This window comes from Apus apus, chromosome 5, assembly GCF_020740795.1.
Source record: "Apus apus isolate bApuApu2 chromosome 5, bApuApu2.pri.cur, whole genome shotgun sequence".
NCBI lineage: Eukaryota > Metazoa > Chordata > Aves > Apodiformes > Apodidae > Apus > Apus apus.
In genome coordinates, this window is record NC_067286.1 from 63,807,988 (window position 1) to 63,825,299 (window position 17,312).

General features: G+C 43.0%; 1 protein-coding gene across 2 annotated transcripts in view; it reads left to right on the forward strand.

Annotated features, from left to right (window-relative positions):
- Positions 1–17,312, forward strand: part of MAP4K5 (mitogen-activated protein kinase kinase kinase kinase 5) — a 67,292-nt gene that overhangs the window by 4,530 nt on the left and 45,450 nt on the right. The gene's annotated exons all lie outside the window — the stretch shown is intronic.

Here is a 17,312-nt window from a genome sequence, read left to right on the forward strand (position 1 = left end):
GGTGGAGCGATTTCGGTGGTAGGAGATGTGGGGTCACCGCCCTTCTTTGCATATAAAAGATTAAGTCATCGATATGTGTGAATGCCTTCACCATCACCTTGTCAGCTCTGCTGGGGAACAGAAGACTTCCCCTTGCTGCCACCCTCTGTCTCCTTTTCCTCCAACTACACAGGGTCTGGCTTTTGTGGATTTTAATGCAAGTGCCGCAGACAGAGAGAACTAATCTTCAATTTGGGGAAGGGGAACAAAAGGGTGATTTATGTAGACTGTCTGTTTGACTGCTCTTGTTTGGCAGCTGAGCTACAAGCTGATGATGTCTGTGCTCAGCCCAGTCCTGCTGCAGGCTGCCTTTGCGGGGTGAATAGCTGGATCTCTGTCCTCTGTGCTGTGAGGAGCAAGGATGGCCTTGTGCAGCAGTTCTAAAGCTGGCTTGTTTTGGTTTGTCCAAGCAGGATTGTGAACAGTGCTGCAGTAGCTTTCTTTAAAAGTAGGCACAGGGGGTGAGAAATGTACCAAATCAATAGCAGAAACTATCTGTAAACAAGAGCTGCATTTTGATTGAATATTACAGATATTTCATTTGTTCTTGAGTCACCTGCTCAGTCTCTCTTCTCTTGGGATTTTTTGTTTCTAATATTCTGCATCAGACTAAGGTATTAACTTAAGAGAAACCTCTACTGGTTTGCCATTGATCACTGCTGCAGGAAAATAATGAGCAGTGGAATTGGATCGTGGCACACAGAGGTTCTTTTGCTCAAATACAGTTTAAAAAACAAATAAATGGAAGGTTGCCATAAAAGTTGTACTCTTCAGTTGGAGTCAGGTTTCAGCCCTGCTTATGTGGTCAGTACCTTATGCTCAGAGCTCTGGAGTGTAATTCCTGGTGCATTCATAGGCAACTGTTGAGAACCTTTATTTGGTATTTTGAAGCTAATTCTTAATGTGAGTCTAATTCCACAGATCACTAGAACTTACTGGTTAAAGCATTCTGCTATTTAAAGTCAATAGGTTAAGAATGGAGTATCAAGGCTTTGTTTTCATACCAGAGCACTGTGATAGTTTTAAACCACATACTCTCAGTTTTATGTGAATATGTTTTGGCAGCTGCAGACCAGCTGAATTGGCCATCCTTGATTCAGCACTTCTGTCCCTGGTGAACATATATTGGTCACACATGGAAATTACCATGAAACATCTGTCATGTTGGAGGATTCCACTCCTCCTCTCCAGATCAAAGCTTTCTGGTTAGTAGTGGTTGCTGTAGCCATGCCTGAACTCTGGGTACTCTTGTTTTTCAATATGAAGGGTATTTAGAATGCCATTGAACCAGTGCTGTTGAGTTTCTTCTTGCTGTTGTGGAGCCTCCCTTCTGGGAAATTGAACACTTTTCTTTTAGGATGCAGGCTGTAGGTTCTTCTATATGTTGCTGAGGGGTAAGATGCTCAGTGGACAACTGGCACCCTGTCAGAGTGTTCAGGAGTTGGGGTCATGCCCTTGCTTTTCCATTTGTAATCTCTGTAATGATTTTTTCTTATTAAGCATTAATTTTTTATCATGGAACATTCAGAGCTGTTTGGCTTTATGTATTACCTCCTGTTGCTCATGTTTTCTGTTAATGGTAGGTTCTGTGGTGGGAATCAAGTGCTCCTCTCTATGTCCAGTTGCGTCTCTTACTTTCAAAAGCAAGCAGTCTCTGAAATCTTGAAATTGTCTGAATCCTTTTCCAGCTCTTTTAAAGAGAGTTGTCCTCCCAGGTTGGGTGTTTAGAGAAGCCAAAGAAAGAGTGGTGGCAGCTTTTCTGCATGCTACCATCATCAGGGCTGTACTCAGCATCCTCTGATGGAGGAACTGACAGTCAGTTCTGTTGAGTTTAATGTCCTGTTGGTGCTAGCCTTGACTCTGGTGTGGTCTTCAGTTGCAATATTACTGTCTAGTCTCCTTCAGGAGGCATTCTGCTGGGTAGGTGATTTTCTTATTCCTCATTTATCCATGGTACAGTCCGTGAGTGAGGCTGAAGCATCCTGTGGACTTGCACAGAAGGAGTTAACCAGAGGATGTTCTTTGGTTCCCTGCATGTTGCGCATTTGAGTCGAGTGTGGAACACCAAAGGTGCTTTTCAAGAGCTGTCTCTTTTCTGCCTTCCACCCAGAGCTCTTCTTCAACATGAATTATCCATTCAGAGGCCGTGAATAGTGCAGTTGGTAGATCCCCTTTGGAACAGGCATGCCACCCAGCCCCCCAACAGCAGAGAACATATCTGAGAAGGAAGAACAGTTCAAAGATAAGAACATTTGTGTGATAGTATCTGCTTCATCTTTGTCTTCAGAAGACACAATGATCATTTTCATGGGCAACACGTCTGGGTAACTTTGAATGTGTCCAAGATTTATGGCATGGGGTGTCTGAGTGGTTCCCAGTTCCGTTGGCAGGGGTGTGATAGAGGTGTGTGTGATAGAAGGACACGGATCATCCCTGCAGGACAGAACAGCTCTTCCTGTTAGCAGGGCCAGAACAAAGTTTGCCAGCGTATTTCGCTGACACCAGCAACTGTCCGTCCGCTCTGCAGCTGGAAAAACAAATCTGCTGGCTACCTTTGTTCATGCTTGGCACCTTTAGCTTCTTGGTTATGGCTGTGAATGAAAAGAACAGGCAGCATCAAGCCAAGGTGATTACCTGTGAGAACAATGCAAAATGGGTAGGTCTCCATGTGCGTAGATGTTGGTCATCAACTCAAGGCAACCGCAGGGTCTTATGTTTAGTTTGCCAAAAGGTTCTCATGCTTTGCCATTTTGTTAGGGTTTCAGATTTTGTATTTCTTCAAGAAGTTAGAATAGTTCTTTGCCAGTTTGTGAAGGATCCCTAGCAGTAAGAGCACTTAGCAAGGAGTGGTGGATGCAGCAGCCTTTGGGTTGTGGTTTGTAGTGGTTTTGTTGGTCCTGAGCGCGTTCTGGGATTCCCATATAAAGTTCCTCAGAAGGGCAAGGTATTTTGTTCAAGATTTTGCATTTGTGATGTACAAAAGCAGATGCTACCTTGCTTTTAATGGAAGTAGGTAAATAAGGCAGACCTGATGCTGACAGCAGTTGAAAAATAGCAAAAGACAATTTATTCCCTAGGGCCTCCCCTGGGTTTTCTTGCAGAGTGTACCTGTGGAAGAGATATTGCAGAAGCTCATTTATCTGAACTTCCCACTTGTCACCTTTGACAATCTGCCTAATTACAGTGAAAGGGTTTCTGTATTATGTACCACCACGTTTTTCTCCAAGCTGTGGTTTGCTAGGCTGGAGAGCATGTTCACACAGGCAGCACCATGGACCGTTATTTACCGTGCATTTCCCACCCCCTTTCCCTTGTCTCATTTAGGGAATCTGTTCAATAGTGGCTTGTCTGAAAAACTGGAGGCCTTTCTGTCTATCAAAAGAGGAGAGCAGTTCCACTGAAATGCCTTTTAGCTCCATTCCCAACCTAAACAGCTCTGCAAAATCAGTATCTTCATCTGCTGGATAATTTTGAGACCCAGACCTGCCTGCTCGTGTGTTCCCCTGCAGCTGGCTTGCAGGAAGCATCTCCATCACGTGAAGGTCTGAGCTGTTGTGACCTCCTTGCGTATGGAGGCTGGATAAACTGCCCTTCCTTCCTAGATTTTTTTGGGAAAACTTCCCCCAGTTTTGGTACAGAGCACTTTCCATTCTGCTCTTCAGATGACTAAATACCTTCACCCAGAGTAATTAATTTTATGCAGCATGGTGGACAGTGTCTTAAAGGACCTTCTCAGCCGCTCGAGAGCTGAGGCTCATCTTTCCCTGCGGCAGATGGAAAACACTGCCAGGAAGCCACTGCTCGATGGTATCTCTGGAGCTCACACACATTCTCTGGGTGCAAAGTGCACAGGAGGGTGAGCAGAGGAATTGCTTCCTGGCTTCTGTTGCAGTTGGGACTGGAGATCAGGGGCAAATGTGTTTTGTGGGTGCTGGTTCCATCCTGGCCCTGTCAAATCCCAAGGAAAGGGATTCAAGATGCTTACATGGAAAGACAAGGGAGGCATTAGGGAAAGGGCTAGCATCTTATCTCTGAGCCAGTGGCCACTAATAGGGCCATCAGACACAGGACAGCATGTTCTTGCTGTGTCAAGAGGTAGTTGAATTATGGCACTGGGCATTTAGCATCACAGACCTCAAAGTTGCTCAGTGTTTAGACTCTGGGATGCTGAGATATGGTTTGAGCAGACACTGGTCAGTACATCATGAGCAGGCAGTAAAAAATCTGAAATCTGTTGCAACAGAAGGAGAGTAGAGAAGTGCCAAAGCTTTTGTTCCAAAGCTTTAGCCTCTTCCAGCACTTTTCCCTAATCTGTTATCCTGTGTGATGCTGTACTTGTTTCTGCTGCCTTCTCTGCTCCTGATGACAGTAAAAAGGTCAGGCAAGATGCAGCCAGGGATATCCCTTGGAGCTCTGAGCTGATCTGCAGGCCTGGTGACCAGAACTGCTGCATTTACTGACCTGATTCATCAAAACAGCACCTTTAATACCATATTTGATATTTTGGCATGTTGGAATTACTCTTCTCCCAAGTCTATATTTGTGTCTTCCGCATGAATATAGTGTATGGAATGTTCATGTTTTCATAGAGATGAGGGAGATTTGCCTAGGCACTTCCAGAAAGCTTGAATGAACCATATTTTCAGGTCAGTGTGAAACTGCTGGACTTGTAGCCTGTTGAAATGTGAGTTTTGAGATATCCCAGAAAAGCAGGTACTGTTTCTCTTAGCAGAGTGAAGAGCTCATTGCATGGGGGCTCTGTTGGGTTATTGGTAAGACATGATTCTTGAGTTTTCTTTGTGTAGCTCTTTCCTGTGCAGCATTAAGAGCGTCATTTCTTCTCACACTTAATGTGCTGATTGCCCCCCCCAAACTATTTTTGTTCTCTTCTCAGCTGTGTGAAGGGCTGTTTGCTGATCATTGTTATTGAAGCAATACAGAATTGTGTTTCATTTGCCTTAACTCGCTGCTTAATGTACAGACATGAAAGATAATCTTTGAGTTATAATCATCAGACTCCCAAAGATGTTTGGGAGGTTTAGTCATTAGTCTTAAGGGAAGATAAGTGGTGAAGTGTCTTGCACAGGCACGGAAATGTGAAGATGGTAGGTAGGAAGGATAAAGGTGAGGCCATAACATCTTTTATAGAGGTACTTTGTCTTGATAAAAGCTAAAGTTAAAATTTGACAGGAAGCAATGCTTAATGAGTGTTTATTGCTTTCCTGTGATTAGCAGCCTCAGGTGTTTGCATGGTATTTACAAGAGGTTTGAGAACAGCAGCAGCTGCCATTTTTCTTTTGATGCACTTGATCTACAGTGGGGTAAAGGAGAGTATTTGATGTATCACTTGCAGGTATTCACTGTTGTATTGTCTGTCAGAAGGGTGGGTTTTATTTAAATATGATAGATTCTCTTAAACAGCTAAGATCTCTTTTCATTTAAAACTGGTTTTGTCAAAGAAGGGTTTGAGTTCTGATCCTCTGCTCCTTGGTTAACTGTGAGGAGGCACAACTAACTTGTTGGTTAACATAGTGCCTTTAAAACTTTGCCAAACAGTTCCTGTCTAGAGATTCAGGTTTTAAATTTGGCTCACAGGATCAAACTGGGGAGAAGGGGAGTTAGGAGGATTGGTAGGGAGATCTTGTGAATGTTTTATGATCTGTTTTATGATGCTTATGGGTGTTGAGGTTTGTTTAAATCCTGCAGTGGGATGCCTGGAGTACGGACTGACTGTGCTGGCTCGAGCAGCAAAGTTGGCTCCTGTAGGGCTGGAGGAGGAGGCCAGGCAGGCTGTGGCTTTTCTCCATGAAAGCATGGTATGATGAGATTCTGGCAGAGCTGAAGCAGTTCCTGTCTCTGTTCCTCACAGCCTTGGTGCTTTGGGCAGCGTGTGTAGAGTGTGTGTGAGATGCAGCCTGCCAGCCGGGATAGCTGCACTTGGCTTATCCAAAGAGAGCTGTGGTGCCAGGCTGTCTCCTTACCAGCTTTATCTTTCCTTAGGTTGTGGTCTTACTGGACACTAAGTTAATCTTGATGGTTTCTGCTTTCATGACTTCATCTGTGTGTATCCTTTTATTGTGCTACCAGAAGCTTTCTGGAGCTTGAAGCAGAATTGGCATGTGAGCCCTTTGATTACATGAGTTCAGTTTGTATGCCCAGAAGGGCAATAAGCACATCTTGAGCTTCCTGAAGGTGGAATATACTTGCAGGAGGTATCATGTCTTGCAGGGACCTTCTAGTACCTGTAATATTACATGTGACAGCTTAGGATTTCTACTTAAGGATGTGGCTATAATCTAGTTGTATTTACAGGACTGTTTTTTCGTTTGTTGTCTGTATTTTGGCTGCTGTCTTACATAAGAAAAAAACCAAAACCAACCCACAGGTCAGTGTTTTACTTCTTGAAGGTCCTGTGGCTTGCTCCTTTCTGCTGTGAGCATGCAGATCCTCAAACCTTCAACATAGCAGTTCTTAGGACAGCAGGGATGCTGAGGGCTGAATGCATAGGGCAGTTGAATGAGCCCACTGGAATTATAATTTAATGCTGAGGGGGAATATTGTATATGTTGCTTCCTAGAGCAGAGGATGCTCATGATATGAGGGGTAGTGCTGGAAACAGGGAAGCAGCCAGGCTTCTTTGGATATCATTATTCCCTCCAGCTTTCTCAAACACATTCCTTAGTGGTGTCTGACTCAGGAAGGCTGGTCCATGGAAAATCCACACAACTGGTGAAGGGAGGCTGGGACCAGTGGGCTTTTGCAGAGTTGGAGAGCAGCTGAGCAGGTTCCTTGGATGGAGGGGCATTGCCTGAACAGCCTCTGAGGTCCACCAGGGATCAAGCAGAGGCCGGCCAAATTATTTGGAAACAGAGGAATAATGCAAGAGGGAAGATGTTGTTTACTATATTAAAATTGGGGAAAAAAAAAAATAATTAAATTATCAGGCCCAGTTTACTGCAATGCTGTGATTTCTGTAGCACAATATAATTTGATATTGACTGAGTTTTCAGTCCATGTTTTAAAGAAAGTTGAACCTGTAGAGTGAGGGAGTCAATGGCCAAGTGCTTGAAACGAGGCTACTGAAGTGAAACGGGTGTTTGAGAGCTGAAGATTAAGCTGTAGAAAAAAAATTGTTTCTTCTTTTCAAGTTACATCATTTAAATGAGTGGATCAGTCAAAATGGAGGAAAAAAAAAAAAAAAGAAAAAAAAAAGTTGCTTTTCTCTCCTCCATTCAGGCTAAAATGTGTGAGACAATAAGATAGCTGTAAAATCATGAAAGATATCACCTGTAGTGAAATGGCAGTGTATTTCATCTCTGCTTAATCAGCATAAGTGCAAAGCATACTTTTTACTTAGCCATTCTCAGGTATCTGGCACATTTCCAGGTTCCAATTTTCCTTACTAAGAAACTTGCTAAAATGTAATTTCAGTTTATTTCAGCGGAATTCCAGGCTGATTTTGAATTGCCTGCTCAATTAGAAATATTGCTGATTGCTATTTCATCATCATAAGATATAAGGTAAAGATTGTGAATAAAAGTTGGGTTTTATTCCATCAGAAACAGCTGAACACAGGTACCATCCCAGTAGTCAGAAGCAGGTGCATGTGTAGTATGTATACACACATACACACGTGGAATTGGGAGGAGATCATCATGTCTTAACCATCTTTCGCCCCAAGAAGGTGGACATTGGTATAGGTACAAACCAAAGCTTACAGAAGAAGAATCTCCCTGCTCCTATTTTTAATTAATTTATTTTAATTTCTTTGGTTTACACAGCTGCTTAATTATTCTTTCTATTCTGTTCACTGTTTTATTTAACAATGACAACAATGAAAACCAAAACACTCAGACCTTTTTTTTTCATGAAAACAACTTTATGGCTTGTTCCTTTTGGTTTTGTAACTTTGAGTTCATCTCTGAGGAAATGAAATTTTAAGGAGGCAGTTGCTAACAGGTTTGTTGGAGTTAGATCTTTCTGCTTAAATCTACATGTTCCACCTTCACCTCTCTAGATTCTCTCAGGTAAATTACTATAAGGAAGAGGACACAGTACAGATTTGTATCCTGGGTTTGGAAAGCTTGGGATAGCAGGAGAGCCTGTGTGAAGAGCTGGAGGGGTTTGCACAAACATAGTTAAAAATGAGCTTGCACACATGACTCAGTTACAGCATGAAGTACTGCAGTTGTGGGCAAAATAGCTTCGATAAAACAAACAACCCCCCCCCCCCCAGAAAAATGCACACACTTGGATATTTTGTTCTGACTAATCTGTCCAGAATTATCTCTGGTGTTCTAGGAAGCTGCATGCAGATAGTGATGGTGTAAGAGTTGCAATCTCAGAACTGCAGTTTTTTCTCCTCTTTAAAATACCAGCGGCAGTTTCTCAGTTCAGCCTTTCAGAAAGGACACATCTTCAGGTGTGTTAACTCTTAGCTACAAAGCAAAGTAGCACCACAGATTCTTTTTCTTTGGTGTTAAAGTGAAATGGTGGTCTTACACTTCTCTAATGCAACACAAGTGCCTTAATTAAAAAAACAAAAGCAGCAAAAAAGAAACCCCGAAAAGCAAACCTTTGCCTTTTCCTTCAGATCCATCTTTTCCCTGCTTGCCTAGAAAGCCAGATGCCTTGTTGTGGTGGGAAGGCACAGTCCAGTGCTTTGGACACGAGCCATGGATTTCCTGCGTGACTGTGACGTGTTGCTTAGGGGTCATAAAACATGAGTTGTTCATAACTTCCCTGAAATAACAAATGTTGGTGTCTTCCTTCTGCACGAAGTGGAGTTACTAGTGCTGTCTTGAGCTGGTAGGGATTTCAGGAGACCGAGTGCTGTATCTGAACAGCTCACTGATTTTTCTTTTCAGTGGAAAGAACAGATGTAGGTGCTTTTATTTAAGTGTTTTGTTTGCTACATCTCTTAGTTCTTTCATCTCTAGGGAATAAAATTCCCCTGCAGCTGACAAAACATGTCATCTTTTAATATTACTGAATTTGTAGCCATGGGGTTAGTTTTCCTGTGTTGTGATCTATGCAATCAGTGTAGGAATCAAGTAAAGTCATTTATTTATTCTTTGTATCTTCTGGTGAATAAACTTTCTTAAAATCCATCCTGGTTTGCAGCTTTATAATTTTGGAAGGTGTCTGGGTTTTTTTTTCTTTCCCCTGTTTTACAACCTGGCCAGTAAAGCTGTTAGGCTCAATTTTAGGTATATTAGCAGCTTCGTGGGCATTCTTTGATTTGTGTGATGTCACGTTTAAAAATGTGTATTATTTCTCAGGAAAGTGAGCTATTTCTAGCAGCTTTTCAGAACAGTCTAATGCACATAGTTGTAACCCGAGAAGGTTATTTTCTGTTTTGGTTTTCTTCTCCAAATGAGTCAAAATTGGGTCCTTTTTTTTTTTTGTTTTCTTTTTTTCCTCATGTGCTATTTGTTTGTGTCTTTTGTTCTGTATTAGTTGCTAAATAGCACTTTTGTGGTCAGGGTCTGTTTCCAGCTTTAACTTTTCAGTTTTAGAAGGATGGTGCCAAATATTTCCAAACGATGACCTGCCAAGAAAATGTCATAGGAGAATAACCAACCTCTCCTTAGAAGCATATAGCTGACTGCTCTTGTTCATTTTTTTCCTTAAATACATGTTAAGATGTGCACTGATCTTTGCTTTGCTATTATTGTTACCCTTATTGCTATAGGTCTTTGTCCTTCAGTAGTTATTGCTAGGAATGAGAATTAAATGTTTTAGTGGCTGCTGAGATCTGTAAAGCTACTTTGCTTGTACAAATCCTTAGTCTAGTTTTCTGTGCTGGAATAAAAGGAGTTGGCCTAATGTAATTAATGAGCTTTTAATCCCTTATTGCTTGAGTTAATTGGCCTTGAGTAAGAAAGTGTCTGAAGTCTGTGAGTGAAAGGTAGGTTTCCCTCCTCCCAATTTTCTCTGCAAGTGATTTACTATCTAAATTTCACCAACTGCCAGTAAAACTAAAAACACGTAAACCTTATTTGCATTATAGCCGTGCTTAGGAGTGCCAGTCATTGACCTTACTTCACTAGGAATTTAAATGTGGAATTTATTTAAACCCTGGTACTTTTGTATATTCTGGGTTCTGCTCCTTCAATATGAGAAACTGCAAGTGCTGTAAATGGAGAAAGAGGGAGTGACAGCTGAGAAGTTTGCCCCCTGCTTTGTCCTGATGCATGTTGCTCCTCTGAAGGACAAGGAGTGGCAGTGTCCATCTGGAGAGCACCCACAAAACCAATATTTGTCTTTGTACAATTGTCAGCTCCAATAGCCAGAGTGATGGCTCTCTTGGGAGTGCTGCTGCAGGATGAAATAGCTGACAAGGAATTCAGAAATACATATTAAAAGTAACTTTGGACAAGGGGTAATGGTTTTAAACTGAAAGAGGGGAGATTTAGTTTAGACATCAGGAAGAAATTCTTCACCATAAGGGTAGGAACAAGTTGCCCAGGGAGGTTGTTGATGCCCCATCCCTGAAGTGTTGAAGGGCAGGTTGGATGGGGCTTGGAGCAACCTGGTCTGGTGGGAGGTGTCCCTGCCCATGCAGGGGGTTGGGACTGGATGATCTTGAAGGTCCCTTCCAACCCAAACCATTCTATGATTCTGTGATTAGCATGTGAATCATTATTTTTTGTTTATTCTGAAAATTGGTGATGATTGTAAGAGGCAGCTCTCTTTCAGTGTCATGCATCTGAGGAGTGTCTGTTAGGGAAGGGTTTCTGAAGGCCTCTGTGCCCTTCACTATAAAGGAGCCTGGTACTGCTCTCTGGCCCTGAAATCCAGATGAAAAATTGCAGAGTGAACATTTGCCCGTGGGTGTTTCTGCCTTCTAAAAGAGCAAGAGCCCTGAAAATTAGAAATTGCTGTTAGGTGTCTTATTTTTCCAGCAGCAAAGACGAGCTGGACAGCTGCTTCTCGTGGGGGCTGCCCTGGCACACCTTGAGCGATGAACAGAGCATTGCAAGGACTTGATGGGAGAGGCAGTTGTTTCTTTCTGGCACAAATCTCAGCTCATTCGGGAAGATTTGCATTAATATTTCACAGAATTGTTTTTTTTAAGCTTTCTTCTTTTGTTCCTTCTACATTTTTAATCCATCCATCGACCTTCCTGCATGAAGGAAATGAATGTGTTCAACATCTGCTGTAGAGATGCTCTCAGAGGGGCCTTTATTCAGCCCAGTGCTCTGTTTAGGTTTCCTCAAGATAGGGCTGTGGGGAACTTTGGTTTGCTTTTGCGTATTTTGATTGATATAAAATAAAAGGAAAAACAAAAAAAAACCTAAACCTACAGAAGTGACCGCACCTGTGTGGGTTTGGTACATGCACCCCTCTAGGTGGTAAAGGTAAGATCCCTCCAGAGCTTTCTCTTCTCCAGGGTGAATAGGCCCAGTTATCTCAACCTGTCCTTGTAGGAGTGGTGCTCCAGCCCTCAGATCATCTTCATGGTGCATTGACCTCACCAGACACTTCGGTGTTGTCAGCAAACTTGCTGAGGGTGCACTCAATGTCTCTGGCCATGTTGGATTTCTCAATATTGGTTCTTGGGTACTGTTTTTTATGGATGTTTGTGTTCACAAAAAAACCCTAAAGTAAGTGATGAAACTCCCCAGAGTTTTTGTTGTGTTAGAGTTTCCGAGGCCCCTGGAGGACTTGCTTGTCCTTCACGGCAGGTCTCTGTAGAGGCTTCAGTGTAGCAGGAGACCTCAGGACCCCAGAGTTGGTTGTGAGGGTTTCTCCTTGTCTGCTGGGAATAGCAGTGAGGAATTACAGGTCTCATTGTGAGAAATAAGTCCTTCCTTTGCAGAAATGTCTCATCTCTGTTCTGTGTCTGACCAGTTTGACCATAGGATAACAAATAGAAGTGGAGTTCCATACAGGAATGTGACGTGTTCGTGGAAGTGTTTGTATTGTAGGGGAGGGAGGTACTACACCACAAAGTGAAACCCAAATCCTCGTTTAGAAAGGCTCACAGCTGAAGTGCTGCTGATGGTCTGGTGGTTGTGCCAGGCTTTGGCAGTTGCTGAGGTCCTACAGGGCTGGTAGTGGTGGCATCTTCAAGATCCCATCTTCTGTTTCAAGGTCTCTGTGCTCCTCCCTTCTGGTCCATATATACAGTAGTCTCAATTTGTTCAGGTCTCCTTTATCAGGTGTCCTTTTTTATTCCCCTAATTCCCATAATGTTTTTTATTCTCTTTTTTTAATCACAACTAAAATACTTACTGGCCCTTCTGTGTTTAAGAAAGGAATCTGTTTCCCTGGATTTAGAGCAGCCCAGGTGAGAGACATTTCTTTGGGTCACCCTAGTTGACTGAGAGCTCTAGGCAGCTGTAGATGTGACTTCAGAGATGTAAGTAGGGGAACTTAAGGGTCCGTTTGATGATAGTGTGAGATACAGAGAGAACAGGGCAGCATAATGGGAATTTCAAAACCACACAGAGCATCTTAAGAGTTACGAAGTGCAAGAGGTCAGAAACTAGAAAGCAGGTGAGAAACTTCTGTTTGATTGGCTGGCAGGAGGTCAAGGTACCTTTTGAAGGTCTGTAAAGTAACTGAGAAGCAGGCAGCACTTGAGACAGCAAAACATTGTGATCAGTGATGAGTGAAGTTTGGCAAGGAATTAATAAGATGGGGATGCATGGGAGGGTTGCCACAGGAACTGCAGTTATGATTAGATTAAATGAAGACGTGGTTGAACAAAAGGCTCTTTTAGTGAATTGGGCTGTTGATCTAGGGCTGGAGATCAGACGGCTGTACTGGAGTGAGGAGGGGATTTCACCATGGAAAGTGAAAATACTAATTTGGAGGCTGTGGGAGTGATATTGCTGTCTGAATCTTGCCCTTCTCATCTTTGGATGTAGAAGGAGAAAGTGGCCAGACAGGAAAACTGAGCACATAACTATGTGTTTCTCCATCTCCAAGTGAAATGATTCTCCACCTCCATCCATCTCTGATGGCTTAGTACTGTGGACCCCCTGGGTTGGACTTCTCTGGCTTGTACTCTTAAAAATAAATAAAGCAAAACTGTAGATCACAGAACTGGTTCTGAAACAAGTTTTCTGTGTTATTTCTGGTCATTGGCTACAGAAAGTCCTGCCCAAAATGTGTTTCCTCATGTGCATTCTGTGGGTGTGCACTGGGAAGCATCGTACACAGGAGCTGCCACGAGTGTCATGTTGGGTTCTCCTCTCCCACAACAGTTTTTTGATGCACTTCTAAAAAGAAAGTTAAGTCTCAGTGGGAAAACTTAATGGGTTTTTTGCTATGTAGTGTCATAAAACTCACTTTAAACCAGTCACGTGTCATCACCTAGGTTGCTACAACTATGCAATGGGATATTCAAAAAAGAGGAGTATTTGTGTTTTGGTTCATGTTGGAGGCAGCCCCTGTGTGATGTTAGTGTTAGCATTTAGCTGCTAAAATGTTCTGGAAGAGCTGTGCCCAGTGGGATGCTGTGACTTACCCTGTAGCAGGCTGTAGGGCAGCTGAAGAAGATGTGACCAAAAGGCTACCCAGCCCTTCTTGCTCAGTAAATACACTCTGTATGTGACATGGAGCAAAATAAATTTGAATGCATGGCTCACCTCATTCAAGTATACTCTTGTTCTGGTCCCATTCTTGTGTAGGTCAGGTTTCCTGTTGAAGCTTTGCAATCCTTCTGCTGTGGAACGTAATTGTCAGTTTTGAGTCTCATTCAATAAAACTAAGATAAATGTTAACATGTACCAAAGGCTTGTCTTCAGCTTGGGGAAAGGGCCACAACAAATCCCCTGAGAAGTTGGGCTCCTCGTCTGTTGGGTGGGAACCAGACCATATTGATGAGGATGTGAGCTTCAGTGCAGGGGGGAGCTGTGCAAACACTGAACTTTAGCTTTTAGTGTCAAGGTCAGTTCTTAAGTGACTTCCTTCCATATTGAAGGAATCAAGGTCAGCAGAATTAAAGACAGTAAGAAATCTAACAGGTTTTATATTTCATTAGACAGAAATACTAGAATTCAGAAGAGATCATCATGATACAGATGTCATCTTTATATGATAAATACAGAACAATGATAACCTGAATGTCAGTAGTAGCTCACGAGATACTGAGCAGGAGCTGTAGTTCTTAATTGGCATGTCTGGGTTGCTTGATGTGCCGGGCAGAACAGCTCCCCTGGCCCTTGGTTGGTTTCAGGAAACCTTGAATTAAGACTTGAAATACTGAGGAAACTTCAGGGGACAAAAAAGAGGCAAAAACTTCACTTTTGGGCTTTAAAAATGTAGATAAGATGACTATGAAAATTGGAATTTCTTAGCTTTACTTCCATTTCTCACCTCCAGTGAAGAAGTATTTCTGTAAAACAAATTGATAGATCATGAATTGGTTCTTCACAGTAGAGAAATTATGGAGAATTTACGTTGTATTCGCTTATCAAGTGTAGTAAAATTTCAGGTTTGATTTACCAAGCCAGCCATGTTGGTGTAGAGCTTTCCTGTCTGTCACTTCCTTGGTATTACACCATCCTCTTTCAAAAAGTAGAAAGCTGCAAACTGTAGTCACCCATGGGAAATGAGTTGAGAATTACATGTCTCAAAATGATTTGAGGAATTCTTGTTTGACAGTTCTCATATCCAGCTGTGAACCACGGAGGACCAATTTTTAGCCCTCACCTTCTTACATTTTTAATGATGTTAGAATAACAGTATTTAATTATTGATCAAGTTTTCAGCTGACAGAAACATGTGGAAGAGAAAGGTTTAAAAACCATGAGTAACAGCAGAGAGAGGTGTGTGTGTGTGAAGCTGGTGCAATCCAAGAGGAAGCAACAAAAGCCATCAGTCACATTTGGTGACATCTCTTGGGAAGCCCTTTGGGTCATTTGCTGCACATGTGCCATGTGACTGGCTGGTTCCTGTGTATGTAAGAATCCAAACAGGGACAGTGAGGATCAGGGAATACTCAGCATTTTTGCCTCTGGTGCTGGCACAATAGGAGCTAAGTAGCGTGTGTGGTCCTGGTGTCATCAACTTGAAAATGTGTTTGGTTGGAAGGATAAACTGTAGGACCAGAAAACTGGTCTTAGGGCGAGTGGCTCAGATAACTTGATGTGTTCAGTTCATAAATCCCAAGCTGGTAGAGAGCTTTTTGATGCAGTAGACAAAAGTTTGGTGGTTGTAACCCAAAATAGTCCATGTCCAGGCTACAGATTAGATGGAAAAAACTTACTGGTGATATTGGATAACAGCAGGACATAATTTGGTGAAGATCTATGGCCTATAGTGTTGAGAGCTGGTAGCCAGTAATTGCAGTGATCTTCTTCAGCCTGAGCCTTTGGGTCCATGCCAAGCAGCCTGCAGACCAGAGACCTTTGGCAAACTACATCCATTCTCCTGGACTTCAGTGTAATGGTAGCAGTGACAGTTACTGCTTCTATAGAAAAGGAATATTGGGAAGGAATACTATGTACTTCAGAAATAAGGCTGATCTTCTGGAGACCATGTCACCTCCTTTATCTGGACAGCTTAGCTGCTTGTGGATAGAAGCATGGATGGTGGAGGTTCCCTGGCTTCACCAAAGTGGTGTGCTTGCTCTCTTGTGGGAACATCTGTGTTTCATAATAGTCTTGTTGGTGTAACAGTACCAGAGAGGTCCTAATCCTTTGCCCATGCTTGGGTGCGTGCTCCCTCTGGATGTTGAAGGGTGTCAATGATTTTGCTGTGGTCAAAAAGCACGTCTGGTGGGAAGGTACTTTAAGAAGTGGTTAGTAGATAATTGTTTTGTGTTCAGCAATTTGGTCTGTTTGTTTCAGGTGTTTGGTCCTGTTGTGCAGTTGTTCAGGTTCTCTTGGATCATACTTGTGTCCTTGGCATGCATTTTGGCACCCATCTCTTGTCTGAGCACAATGGGAATTGGAAAGACCAATTACTACTGATTGGTGTTTTTTCCCTGCCTGGGAAGGCTTTCCCAGTTTGGAAGGCTAAGTAAGTGCTGACAAGACTGAGGGGTTCATCTTTGAATTTCTTGCACTATCTGTTGTTAAATTAAGACTTCTTGTGCATATGCAAGAGAAGGATGTCTTGTCTGTAGTAGCTTCCTCCAAGTCAGTTCACAGGGACAAATTTACTTTGTGTTCTCATCTTGAGTAACTGTCCAAATCCATTTAATCTAACCCAGTTTTCCCTTAATTTTCTATAAGCTGCCTCTTCTTCAGATTTCATATATCCCAATGACTCTGCGTGTTTGGTAGGGTAAGAATCAAACATTTGGGTTTAGACTCCTGTAACTTTTGGACGATCAGCAAAAGGGGAACAACACCATGGACCACAGTGTCTAATTGGATCAGGTTGTGTGTCGAAAATAATAGAGCATAGCTCTGGTGACTTAGAGGTTATTTTGCTAGAGTTAAGTGTTAATGAAATCACCTCTTGAAAGGTTTTGTCTGAGGTTCCTGTAATGTTTTCTTCCAGCACTGAATTCTCAGTGTGAACTTCACACCATTCCCAGAGAGGGCAGTTCCTTTGCCTTCATATGAAGGTTTCATAGAATGGTTTGGGTTGGAAGGGTTTGACTTGAAAGATCATCCAGTTCCAACCTCCCTGCATGGGCAGGGACACCTCCCACCAGCCTAGGTTGCTCCAAGTCCCATCCAACCTGCCCTTCAACACTTCCAGGGATGGGGCAGCCACAGCTTCTCTGGGCAACCAACCTATGCCAGGGTCTCACCACCCTCTCAGCAGATAATTTCTTCCTAGTGTCCAATCTTTCCCTTTACAGATCTGTTCACAAGTGCATGTAACAATGGTTTCAAGCTAGGGAAGTGTAGATTTAGGTTGGACGTTAGGAGAAAGCTCTTAAATATGAGGGTGGTGGATCACTGGAACAGGTTGCCTAGAGAAGTGGTGGGGGCTCCATTCCTGGAGACATTGAAGGTCAGGCTTGATGGGGCTCTGAGCAACCTGATCTAGTGTGAGATGTCCCTGCTTATTATAGGGTGGTTGGACTAGGTGACCTTTAGAGGTCCCTTCCAACCCAAGACATTCTATGATTCTATGATTTAATCCATTCCCCTCATTCCATCCCTCCCTGCCCTTGTCCCAAGCCCCTCCCCAGCTTTCCTGGAGCCCCTTCAGGCACTGGAAGCTGCTCTAAGGTCTCCCTGGAGCCTTCTCTTCTCCAGGCTGAACACCCCAACTCTCCCAGCCTGTCTCCCGAGCAGAGCTGCTCCAGCCCTGGGATCATCTCCAAGGTCATCTGGAGTTTAATTGGACCCTTCTTC